This window comes from Chiloscyllium plagiosum, unplaced genomic scaffold, assembly GCF_037043375.1.
Source record: "Chiloscyllium plagiosum isolate Xiang-an unplaced genomic scaffold, Cpla_swu_hap1 HiC_scaffold_4, whole genome shotgun sequence".
Lineage (NCBI taxonomy): Eukaryota > Metazoa > Chordata > Chondrichthyes > Orectolobiformes > Hemiscylliidae > Chiloscyllium > Chiloscyllium plagiosum.
Window position 1 is genome coordinate 70,884,718 of NW_028270142.1, and position 13,713 is coordinate 70,898,430.

A 13,713-nucleotide genomic window follows, 5' to 3' on the forward strand; every position below is an offset into this window, starting at 1 on the left:
ATCCATAATGTAAGCCATGTTTCAGGTGGGAAGTATTTATTAAAGTCACAGGCATCAGGCCTTATTTTGGAAGTTACAGGAAGGGACAAACATTACTTATTGAAGCTGCAATATGCAAGGAATCATTCATTTTTGCCTCCATGAGAGTGGGAAACTTCTAATTTTCCTAAAGATGGTGGGAAAGTTCCATTTTCACTAATAGCACTGTTATATTGGAGGTGTAAGAACCTACTTTGCAATCAAATTGAAGCAACATTATGAAACAAATAGGTTGAAATCCTTAAACTAGGAATAACAACAGCATTGAGAAACTAGAGAATTAAAATGAAGAATAAATAAACACATTACTCAGAAATGGCAGGTGGAACATTACTGCTTTACAGATTTAAAATCAGACATATGATTGTGTAGAGTTTTGGCCCCCTTACCTCAGGAAGAATGTCTTTGCTTTGGAGGAAGTTCATTGAAGGTTTCCTAGATTAATTCCAGAGATGAAATGCTTGTCTTATGAGATGAAATTAAGCAGCTTACACTCATTAGACCCATAGAGTCATAGAGATGTACAGCAAGGAAACAGGCATTTCGATTGAACTCGTCCATGCCAACCAGATTTCCTAAATTAATCAGGTCCCATTTGCTAGTATTTGACCCAAATCCCTCTAATCCATTCCTATTCATATATTCATTCAGAAGACTTTTACATGTTATAATTGTACCAGCCTCCTTCATGTCTAGCAGCATTCAAGCGGAACCTGAACAAAATCTTGAACAGGAAGGGAATAGAGGGATCCGGATCCGGTAAGTGAAGACAGTTTTAGTATGGAAGGGCAAAATGTATCAGTGCATGCTTGGAGGGCCGAAGGGTCTGTTCCTGTGCTGTATTGTTCTTTGTTCTTCCTCTGGCACTTAATTGCATACATGCACCACTCTCTGCATGAAAATGTTGTCTCTTAGGTCCCTTTTAAATCTCTCCCCTCTCACCTTAAACCTATGCCCTCTACTTTTGGATTCCACCACCCTGGAGAATAGATTTTGACTAGTCACCCTATCCATTCTTCTCATGATTTTATAAACTTCTGTAAAGTCATCCCTCAGCCTCAGATGCCGTAGGGAAAATAACCCCAAAAAAACCCCAACAGCAGAATCATGTCAGATGATGAAACAACCCAAGGTCAAGAGGAATATTTCAACTCTTCATCTTTCAAGAAAGAGTGATGAGTACCGGTCAACAGTATATACTGAAGCAGCATGACTAAGGAGTTGAACCTATAGGCTTCACCAGTAAGACAGCCTTAGAGGGTGAGTAAGACATTTAACCTAATCCACACACTGAGGTGAAAAGCTTATATATTTTAACACAGACATATCAGCATATTTTATCAACAACTGGAGAATAAGGGTTTGCTTAAATGGATTGATAATGAGCTATATACTACTCCATGGGTGCCCCAGGTTGGGTCAGTGTTTATTGCCCATCCCTACCTGCTCTTCAGAAGGTGGTGGTGAGCTGCATTTTTGAACCACCAGAGTCCATTTTGTTCAGGTAAACCCACAATGATATTAGGGAGGGAGTTCCAGGATTTTAGCCCAGTGACAGTGAAGCAATGGTTATCAGTGGAATTTGAATCATCTATTTTTCAGGCTCAAAATAGTCACTGAATTATGACACGTTTCAAGGTTTTGCTCAATGCTTCTTGGGTTGTACTTGTGTCCTAATGTGGACTCAGAGTTTCAGATGTGAACCTTAGCAAAGCCAAACCACATTCCTAGCTTCTAACACTGTGCTTGGTACTTCCAACCAATTGTCACCCAGAAGTAGACTACAACCATTGTTACCCCATTGGCCTTACTGGAAGTCGCATTCATTTCACTCATTTCATTTAAGTCAGGTCAATAAAGGCATCAGATTAGGCAAGCTGCTCAAAAAATCGGAGTATGCCAGAAAGTTATAGGTACAAATTATAAATATAAACACAGAAATAATTGACTCAACATGTTACGGGTCATGAAATCCTATACAGGCCTTGTCAGCCTTTCAGCTGCTGGAAACTGCTGGATAGCCACAAACCAAGCGTTGAAAATTGTAACAGACTTTTGTGCCACGTCTCAGGGAAAGTTTCACTGATCTTCTGTCAAAATAATGGAGAGAGATCAGTTGAAATGTGAGTGCTGTTTAGTTCCTGAACTGTTTAGTTCCTCTGACACAACAGAGGCTGTAATAACTTAATTTGAAACAGACGTAAGACCAATACAGAAGAGCATTCAGCTGTGGGTGACAATAAATGATATTGTGCATACCTGTTGGACTCTGCAGTTGTGTTCTTCTGAAGAAGTCTTCACTATATTAGTAGGGGCCACAGTGACTCTACTGAAGGCAGGAAAGAATGAAGATTTATATACTGTTAGACGTGCTAAAACTCTACTTCAACAGCAGAAAATGTATACATATCTTAAAAGTTTAAGGGATGAGAGAGGACCACAAGACAAGCTGTACAGATGTAAAACAAACACATCCAGGTAGTGTGATGATATTATTATGCAGAACAACCATTCTGAGCTGTTTATGGCACAACCATTGAAAAGAGGTTCCTGGAGAAGCAAGTGGCCCTTACATATAGTCTATTCAAAGTACTACAGGACGAAATTCTAAATTCAAGATTTCTACTATTCTAAGTTTTTGAATATTTTCTATTAAAAAAATACTTGACAAGTTTGAGAGTAAAAATAAATGCACATTTCTTGCAAGTTATAAACCCTGCTCATGCAAAATTCAATAATTTATCACTTAATGACATTATGGCAAATTTAGGAAAGTCTCACCTTCCACCTACAACTGGCTTTTCCACAGCCAATAAAGCTTAATAAGAGAATAATTTATGAACAGTTTGCTGAATATTGATCTACGACTAGCACAAAAGGCAACACAGAGAAGCTGTTTAAATAGATACAGAGCTGAATAGAAGCGATACAGTTGGTGTAATCATTGGCTCCCAGAGCTGTGCAGTGACACCTCATTGTTTTTTTTTGCAAATACAAGTCTTTTTAACATCACAATATAAACCATTATCTCTGCCAGCAAGGTATATTTAAAAAGCCAGAAAAATGTATAATTCTCAGCTGCAGGAAGATCAATACAGGAGATACAAAGTCATGCAAATATGATAACAGTGAAATGCAGGAAATATAATTTTAATTATTCCATATCTACACATTTTGTTCCTGGAAATAATTTTTTTAAAGTACATTATATGATCGCTAGACCTTGGATATGCTTGTTTAGAAATTCGATGCATTTGATCTAATCTTGATATCAAAATATTCAGGAAACACAATGATATCTCCTCAGAACAGCCCAGCACCCATTAATTTTGAAACTCAGGTAATTTATTAACACTTATCAGGAACTGTAAAATTGTTACCTCAGCATTTTTAATGTGTGCTAAAACTGAAAGCACTTATTTTTTTACAGATTCTTGATGGTTTATAATGACTGGGTACATTTAGCAGCCGTGATTCTATTATAATGTAAAGTTCAGTTTTGTTTCAAGATATTCTTGAACTCAAAGTTCTATTTGCTGCAGATATTGAGTAGATCTCTCAATAGCAGAAATTCTGTGAAATGATTTTATGAAGCCTATTGTTTGCTGCTTGCTTGTCATTTAAGATAACTTAATTAACCCATTCAGCACTTGCAATTCTTTTCCATTTAATCAAGCTAGCATAATTACTTTCAAACCTATAAGCAAGATAAATGCTGCTGGTGTGCACTGAATATGCTTATTAATTCTCCTCCCTGCATCTAGTAACACCACACATACTACACATTTCCTACACTTGGGTTGTTAGCTTTCTTAAAGTGATCCTGCTCAACTGTTGGATCATTTTGAAAGTAGTAAGGTATAGTTTGGACTTTCCCAGATAATGGACAAATTATCTGGTTGCAGTATTGGCAACTTCCAAGCGAAATATTACACAGAAACAAATAAGGAGAGTTGGCAGAGGACTGGTGGCTGAACCGATTAAGATTAGAATTAGTTGTGTCCTTCATGTCCATATAATATGGAGAATTCTCGAGGTATGTCCTGTCCACCAAAGGTAGGACCACTGGTTAGTTACTGCCTTATTAGGTCTACTGTCAAATGCATCAGCAAAACAATGCAGGGTGTCATGGACAGTGCTCAAGCAGCACTTGCTCACTATTGCAATAGCAACTCATCAATGTTTTGTCAGGAATTAACAGCTTCTGACCTCATTGCTGGTCCAATCATGGTCAAAAGAGCTGAAATCCAGAGAGGAGGAGTGATCGAGGTAGTATTTATCTGAGCACAGCATCACGAAATCGGAGTAACATTGATGGTAACGGGAACCAGTGTAAAAACACTCCATTGACAGGAGGTATATCTAACGAAGGAAAATTGCTGTACTATATGAGTCCAATCATTTCAGTCCCAGGGCATCACTGGAGAAGATCCTTAATCTGTGTCCTACACCCATCCTTCAGTTGCTTCCTCTCTGATCTTCCTTCCAGTAAGAAAGTGAGGAGTAATGATGTTCACTGATTAGTTCCAGACAGAGACATAGGGTCATAGAGCTGTACTGCATGGAAAAATACACTTCAGTCAAACCTTTCAATGCTGACCAGTTATCCCAAATTAATTTAGACACATTTGCCAGCATTTGGACCATATCCCTCCAAACCCTTACTATTCATACACCCATCCTGATGCCTTTTAAATGTTGTAATTGTAACAGCCTCCAATACTTCCTCTAGCAGCTCATTCCATTCACGCACCATCCTCTGGGTGAAAATGTTGTCCCTTAGGTCCCTTTTAAATCTTTCCCCTCTCAACTTAAACCTATGCCCTCTAGTTTTGGACTCCACTACCCTGGGGAAAAGACCTTGCCTATTCACCCTATCTATGCCCCTCATGATTTTATAAACCTCTGTAAGGTCACCCCTCAGCCTCGGATGCTATAGGGAACATTACCCCAGCCAACTAAGCCTGTCTCAATAGCTCAAACTCTCTAGACCTGGCAACATCCTTGTAAATGTTTTCTGAACACTTTCAAGTTTCACAACATCCTTCCTATAACAGGGAGCCCAGAATTGAATACAGTACTCCAAAAATGGCCAATCAATATCATGTATACCTGCAATATGACCTCCCAACTCCTATACTCAATGCATTGACTAATAAAGGCAAGCATATCAACTGTCTTCTTCACTATCCTATCTATCTGTGAATCTACTTTCAAGGAACTATGCAACTGCACTCCAAGGTCTCTTTGTTCAGCAACACTCCCCAAGACCTTATCATTAAGTGTATAAGTCCTGCCCTTATTTGCATTTCCCCCAAAATGCAGCACCTCACATTTATCTAAATTAAACTCATCTACCATTTCTTAGCCCACCAGCCTATCTGGTCAAGGTCCCATTGTACTCTGAGGTAAACTTCTTGTCTGTCCATTACACCTCCAATTTTGGTGTCATCTGCAAACTTACTAACCATACTTCCTATGATGTAACACAGCCTATAACCAAACTGGACAGGACTCAAACATAAGCAGATAGATAGTAATTAACATTCACACCATATATGTGGTATGGTGTCGTCATGAGGTAATGATCATTTACACCATAAGAAAATGCTTAACATTCAAAAGACTGAAGCCCAATTATCAACAAACTGAGGGTTACAATTGAACAGAAACTGAACTGGATTTACCATATAAATACTATAGTTACAAGAGTAAGTCAGAGGCTAAGAATCCTGCAACGAGTGACTTAACTTTGGACTTGTGAAGACTGTCCACCGTTTACAAAGTACAAGTCATGAAATACCCTTCACTTGCCTGGAAGAGTGCAGCTACAAGCCACAACAGTCCAACTTACGGAAAGGAACAGAACTAGTTAGTGACAACAGTAAATAAAGGTTATCCATGTGTCATTAGGCACTCTGTCATGCTAATTTTCTTTTTTATGGGAAGTGAAACGTGGTAATTCCAGAAAAAGAACTTGAAAAATTCCCTCTTTTCCATGACTAATTTGTATCTTTTGTCTTCCAAAGTGCCCTCAAACATGTGTGCTGATGAAGGGCTTTTGCCCGAAACGTCGATTTCGAAGCTCCTTGGATGCTGCCTGAAATGCTGTGCTCTTCCAGCATCACTAATCCAGAATCTGGTTTCCAGCATCTGCAGTCAATGTTTTTACCTATGTGTGCAGACTTGGCAGCCATTGACTCCTTAAAGGAATCATTCATCACAGGGCTTGCTCAGCCCATGCACCAGCTCAGATAGTCACATCTCAGTGAGAGGATCAGTTAAAACAGATAGTGTGATTTTGAACTGTGGGCTAACACTTAAAAGTGATCAAGAACAGGTGGGATAGGGAGAGCAGTGGGAATTCACAGCAGAGGTCTGGGCGGGTGTGGCAGTAGGGTTGTAAGCTTGTCTAAGTTCTTTTCAGCTGGACACAGATTCTGTTCCCTGAGATAGGGTCATCAACGAAGAGAGAATCACTGAGATACAGTAATATGCATGACGATGATGGGTCTTCCAAGTGTACTCACTGCAACTGAAAAGGGAATGGAAAATCAACCTCATATATGAAAAAGGGACTTGTTACCAGTCACTCCTCCTACAGCCCCCTTGACCATGGCCCCACCTCCCACCACCAAACCATCATCTCCCAGACCACCCATAACCTCATCACCTCAGAGGATCTCCCATCCACTACCTCCAACCTCATAGCCCCACAACCACAAACCTGACTGCCCCGGCCAACCCATTGTCTCAGCCTGCTCCTGCCCCACCGAACTCATCTCTGCATAACTCGACACGGTCCTGTCCCCCTTAGTCCAAGAACTCACCACCTACGTTCGGTTCACCATCCATGCCCTCCACCTCCTCCATGATTTTCGCTTCCCCATGCCCCAACGCCTTATCTTCACCATGGACATCCAGTCCCTATACACCTCCATCCCCATCACAAAGGCCTCAAAGCCCTCCGCTTTTTCCTTTCCCACCAAACCAACCAGTACCCTTCCACTGACACCCTTTTTTGACTGACTGAACTGGTCCTCACTCTGAACAACCTCTCTTTCCAATCCTCCCACTTCCTTCAAACCAAAGGAGTAGCCATGGGCACCTGCATGGGCCCCTGCTATGCCTGCCTCTTCGTCGGGTATGTGGAACAGTCCATCTACACTGGCACCACCTCTCACCTTTTCCTCCGCTACATCGATAACTGTATCAGCACTACCTTGTGCTCCCACGAGGAGGTTGAACAGTTCATCCACTTTACTAACACCTTCCACCCCAACCTCAAATTTACCTGGACCATCTCAGACTCTTCCCTCCCCTTCCGAGACCTCTCCATTTCTATCTTGGGCGACCAACTCAACATGGACATTTACTATAAACTGACCAACTCCAACAGCTACCTAGATTACACTTCCTCCCACCCTGCCCCCTGTAAAAATGCCATCCCATATTCCCAATTCCTTCGCCTCTGCAGAATCTGCTCCCAGGAGGACCAATTCCAATACAGAACAACCCAGATGGCCTTCTTCTTCAAAGACCAAAATTTCCCCTCAGACGTGGTTGACGATGCTCTCCAACGCATCTCCTCTACTTCCCGCACCTCCGCCCTTGAACCCCGCCCCTCCAATCGCCACCAGGACAGAACCCCACTGGTCTTCATCTATCACCCCACCAACCTCCAGATACATCGTATCATCCTTCGTCATTTCCACCACCTCCAAACAGACCCCACCACCATGGATATATTTCCCTCCCCACCCCTAACAGCATTCCGGAAAGACCACTCCCTCCGCGACTCCCTTGTCAGGTCCACACCCCCCACCAACCCAACCTCCACTCCCAGCAGCTTCCCCTGCAACCGCAAGAAATGCAAAACTTGCGCCCACACCTCCCCCCTCACTTCCCTCCAAGGCCCCAAGGGATCCTTCCATATCCATCACAAATTCACCTGCACCTCCACATGCATCATTTACTGCATCCGCTGCACCCGATGTGGCCTCCTCTACATTGGGGAGACAGGCCGCCTACTTGCGGAACGTTTCAGAGAACACCTCTGGGTCACCCGCACCAACCAACCCAACCGCCCTGTGGCTGAACACTTTAACTCTCCCTCCCACTCCGCCAAGGACATGCAGGTCCTTGGCCTCCTCCATTGCCAGACCATGGCAATACAACGCCTGGAGGAAGAGCACCTCATCTTCCGCCTAGGAACCCTCCAACCACAAGGGATGAATGCAGATTTCTCCAGCTTCCTCATTTCCCCTCCCCCACCTTATCTCAGTCCCAACCCTTGGACTCAGCACCGCCTTCTTGACCTGCAATCTTTTTCCCAACCTCTCCGCCCCCACCCCCTCTCTAGCCTATCATCCTCACCTTAACCTCCTTCCACCTATCGCATTCCCAATGCCCCTCTCCCAATTCCCTCCTCCCCACCTTTTATCTTAGCCTGCTTGGCACACCTTCCTCATTCCTGAAGAAGGGCTTATGCCCAAAACATTGATTCTCCTGTTCCTTGGATGCTGCCTGACCTGCTGCATTTTTCCAGCAACACATTTTTCAGCTCTGATCTCCGGCATCTGCAGTCCTCACTTTCTACCAGTCACTGAGGTAACATCTTTCACCATAGGTGGGGAGAAGCTAGTGCTTTGAACCAATCAGGTCAGGAAAGCAAATAGATTATTATGTTTTATTGTGAAGGGAATTGAATGAAAGAGTTGGGGCTTTGGTGAGATCACATCTGGAACTCTGCATACATACTTATCACTGTACTTACCTGAAGGATAGTAATGTGTTGGTAAGAGTCCAGACAAAGTTCACTAGACACATTACATGGAATGTGAACATTCCCATAAAGGTTAGACAGGCTAGACCTGTATCATCTGGAGTTTAGATGACTTAAGTGAAGCATATAAGATTTTGAGGGGACTTGACTGTGGAGAATCTAGAATGAATGGTCATAATTTAAAAATAAGTGGTCACCAATTGAGTGAGATAAGGAACAAAGGTTCTCACCAAAGATTGAGTGTCTTTGGAATTCTCTTCCTCAAAAGAAAATGAATGCAGGATCTTTGTAGGATGAGGTAGATAGATTCTTGATTACCAAGGGATGAAAGATTTTCTGGGGTAGGCAAGAATGTAGAGTTGAAGTTAATATCAGATCAATCATGAATGGTGCAGCAAACGCAAAGGGCTTGTCCTTGTTTGTATGCTCACATGTCCATGTCTTCAACAATGATGCACAGCATTTGGATACCAACATGTCTGTCACCTGAAATGGCCTTGACCATAGGGACCACACTGATCTGCATCAAAGTGTTGACTCACACAATATTAATAAATTGGTGCAGCTGGACTATGAGAGACATGAGAAAGAAAGGAGTCATTGGAAGTAACAGTTCCACTCAAAGTGATTGCACTTTTAACCCACCAGCCACTTCTTAGTCTGACACCACATACTTGATTTACTGATGTCCTTGCAGAAAGGCAGATGAACAATATTGATATTCACAGACTCCAGAACTTAGAAATTAGCAACCCCTAGCAACTCACTTGTTGGAGAAGAGATGTAAACCACCTGCCTTTAGCACTGTTTAAGCCATAGCGTGCAGGAAAAGGTAAAGTAAGAGTTTGTAGTTGAAAAAGAGTATGTACATGGGAGCTTGAGAAAACATTGTTTTGATAAATTGTTGATGCTTATTTTCATGACATAAATGCCATTTTTTCACATGACTTTGATATGTTGTGTGCTGGGTTGTAAGTAGCCTTCAAATTTGTTTCTTGATGTATGTTACGATACACAATGTTGGTCACTGTACTTATGACAGAATGTTAATGCATTGGAAGCAGTTCAGAGAATGTTTACTAGACTAATTCTTGTAATGAGGTGAAAGTGAGTAGTGCAGATACTGGAGATTGTGGTGCTGGAAAAGCATAGCAGGTCGGGCAGCATCCAAGGAGCAGGAAAATCGATGATTCAGGCAAGAGCCTTTCATTCTGACATCATCCTAATTCCTGTAATGAGCAGATTACCTTATGAAGAAAGACTAGACAGGTTAGGCCTGTCTCCTCTGGAGTCTAAGAAGAGTCAGTGTGACTTAATTTAAATATCTAAGATTCTGAGAGACTTGACCAGGTGGATATGGAAAGGATATTTTCTCTTGTGGGAGAACCTAAAACTGGACATCATAGTTTATGATTAGATTACTTACAGTGTGGGAACAGGCCCTTCGGCCCAACAAGTTCACACTAACCCTCCGAAGAGCAACCCACCCAGACCCATTTCCCTACACCACGGGCAATTTAGCATGGCCAATTCACCTAACCTGCACATTTTTGGACTGTGGGAAGAAACTGGAACACCCGGAGGAAACCCACACAGACACAGGGAGAATGTGCAAACTCCACACAGACAGTTGCCTGAGGTGGGAATTGAACCCGGGTCTCTGGTGCTGTGAGGCAGCAGTGCTAACCACTGTGCCATCGTGCCACCCAGGAATGAATTAGTTGATGAATGAATTAATGGAATTGAAAGAGGGAATGTTCCGACTGTGGCTGTTTATATTTAGCGGCTTTTTAGGTGCTGGTGAAGAAGGTGAAAGTAACCATTAGATTTTATTGTAATGGGGAGGACAACTGCAACAACCAAAATAAACAACAGATCAGGTGGCCAGTAATGTGATCAAATGGCATTTCCCTTTATTATGAAGATGTAGGTGTACTATACCTTTAAGAGAGTAAAAGCTAGCAGTGACAGCACCAAGTGTTCTCAATAAGACACAATGTAGCTTGTGCTCCAGCTCCTGGGGTAGCTGGTTGCCTGGAAAAGACAAAACAGATTTGAATCAGGCCAAATCAATTTAAATTACATCCTGAAAAATACCAAATTCCAATCTATTTTGAATTGAGTATATTCACAATCTTAAAAGCCAATGACACAATCCGATGCTTTGGGGTATAAGACCAGGGAAAATTGAACAGTTGGGCAGAGAACTCCCACAAGACCAACAATGTAGACTGCTAGTCAGAACTCTCTGAGAAGTACTTGTCTAGAGAAGAATTTGCACAGAGAAAACCCTCAACATTGACCTGGAGAGTAAATCTACCAATAAAGATAAAGAGAAGATTCGACCGCTGGCTGGTTTTAAAATTTGAAATTTCCTGTAAATAGTAATTGGGAGTTTTATTGGATTAGTATTACAGAAGGGAAGGTAAAGATAGGTTAGAGAAAGGAGTTGTAAATAGTTGTGAGACAATTATTCTCTGTTATACTTTAAAGAATGAAGTTGTTAATTTTTAATTTAAACAGTTCTTGGCCTCTCAAACTTTCACAGATTACTGCACGGGATAAAGCTTTCCTGTGTGGCTGGTTTTAAATTAAGCAGGAGGGTTTATCCTGTGTCGTAACACCTTGCACTGCACTCATCACCATTCTTCTCCTCCTCCTCCATTTCTGAATCATTCAAAGAGGATTTGAACAATTCTTCTTCTGGCACAGATTCAATTGGCTGAAGGGTCCACTTCTGTATTGTAAGCTTTTTTGACTTCTGCTGGCCCAAAATTGGTAGAGGCACACAACAATCCACAACTGTACTAGGTTTTCTAATGTGTTGAGGACCCAGAAGCTCATTTTAGCTTGATGATGCCCTTTACAAAGATATACTTGATGGTAACCTTCAATCATGGGCTTCCTGAGGGGGTGAATGAGTTAGATTTGCCATGCATGTTCATTTCCACCTAACAGGAGATAGAGACTTGCATCAGGGGTCCGGGGATAGGTTGTTTTTTTGAGGGGGTGGATGTGAGGGGATGGTAGGGTTGATGTTGCTTTGCTTCTTTGCTTCAAGAGAGTGTGTTCTCGTTCTGATGCCAGGGTTAAGGTTTAGTTAAGTCTTAGGTCTAGAGAGGAGCTTGTGCTGTAATAGAAAGGATCCAGCTGAGAACCACATGAATAATAACGACGAGGTTCTGCTGACCAAGTGTGAACAGATAAGGGGTAAATAGATAAGTAAATTCACAAATATAATAATCCCTTACACAATTCCTCACTATGAGCATCAACAATTTGGCAAATGATTAAGAAGATAAGAGTTAGTGACTCAAAGATTGATTCCCAAGGGGAAAAATACATTTTTTTAAATTCTTGGAAATGAATGGACTGGTGTGCTGGGGCACTGTTATGTCAGACCAGTATGCATGATGTGCTGGATCTGGTCCTATGAAATGAGGCAGGCCAAATGGAGAATGTCAGTATGGGGAGAATGTTAGTGTGGGGAGATACTGATCATAATATAATAACGTTCAATATTAAATTGGAAAAGTATAAAAATCTAGTTAAGTATTAACTTGCTTTAAGTATTATTTACCATATCCCATAATATGGCTTCTGTCAGTTTTCCTGCTATTGACATCAAGCTGACAGATCTGTAGTTTCCTGAGTTATCCTTTGTCCGTTCCTAAACAATGGTTTCACTTTACAACCCTTCAGTCCTTTGGGACTAATCCTGTTCAGAGAGGCTTAGAAAATTTCTGTCAACAGCTCTGTGTTTTGCTCCCTTATCTCTGTCAGCAATCGTGGATGATATCCCATCCAGGCCACATGATTTCTCTACCTGGAGTGCTGTTAGCCCTTTAGTGCCTTTTCTTTATCACTTAGCCTGTTGCTCAACACACTCATTTTCAAATAGACCATTGTCACCATTTTCTAATTTGGTAAAGACCAAAGCAAACTACTCATCTTAATATCTCTGCCATACCCTTTGCTTCAGTGGGCAGCTAATCCAACTTGATCCATATAGGCCCCACTCTATTTTTCATTAACCTTTTACATGTAATTATTTTGAAAAATATTTTACTATTTGTTTTAGTGCAAGTTTCTATCCTTTCCTCATATATCCTCTTAATCTTCTTTTTTCCACCCTTAGCCTTTTTCCTGTATTTGAGATACTCTTCCTGACACCGATGAATATTATTATTCTGGTACATATCATATACCTCCTTTTGATTTTTTATTTTCTCATTAATATTCTTAATCATTCAGAGTTCTCTAGCTTTGGACATCCCACATTTATTTCTCATGGTTAAGTACCAAGCTTGTACCCTTTTCATCTTGTTTTGGAAATTCTTCCATTTTCATCTACCGTTTTATCCAAAAAAAATGCCTTGCCATTCAACCTGCTCCACTTCAACTTTTAAACACCTAAAATCTGCTCTTTTCCAGTCTGGAATCGCAATCAAGCACAGACACCTCAGTACCTTACTTTATAGTAAGCCCAAAGATAATCTCACGATGCTACACTTCTATCATCTTGATAAATTATTATGATCTTAGTTAGTTTGTAAACCAACCATGTTATTCCAGTCATTTGGTTTGTCTCCAGCACTACCTTATTTTAAAAGTTTTTGTAATTACCTATCTGCCTAATTTAATTGGACTATAGGTTATCCCTCATTTGTTATGCAGCTTTTGACTCTCTACTCACACCATCTGACATTTTTGATAATCTGCAGAGATTTCTTATTCAGCGCTACATTCACACCATTTGTATCACTTTATTAATCTCTCTGCTCTTGATCTCCCTGCCTATAAGTTCTATGTCTGCGTGCTTCTCTCTCACCACCTGGTGAAGGGGCTATTCTCTGTAAGCTTGTGATTTCAAATCAACCTGTTGGACT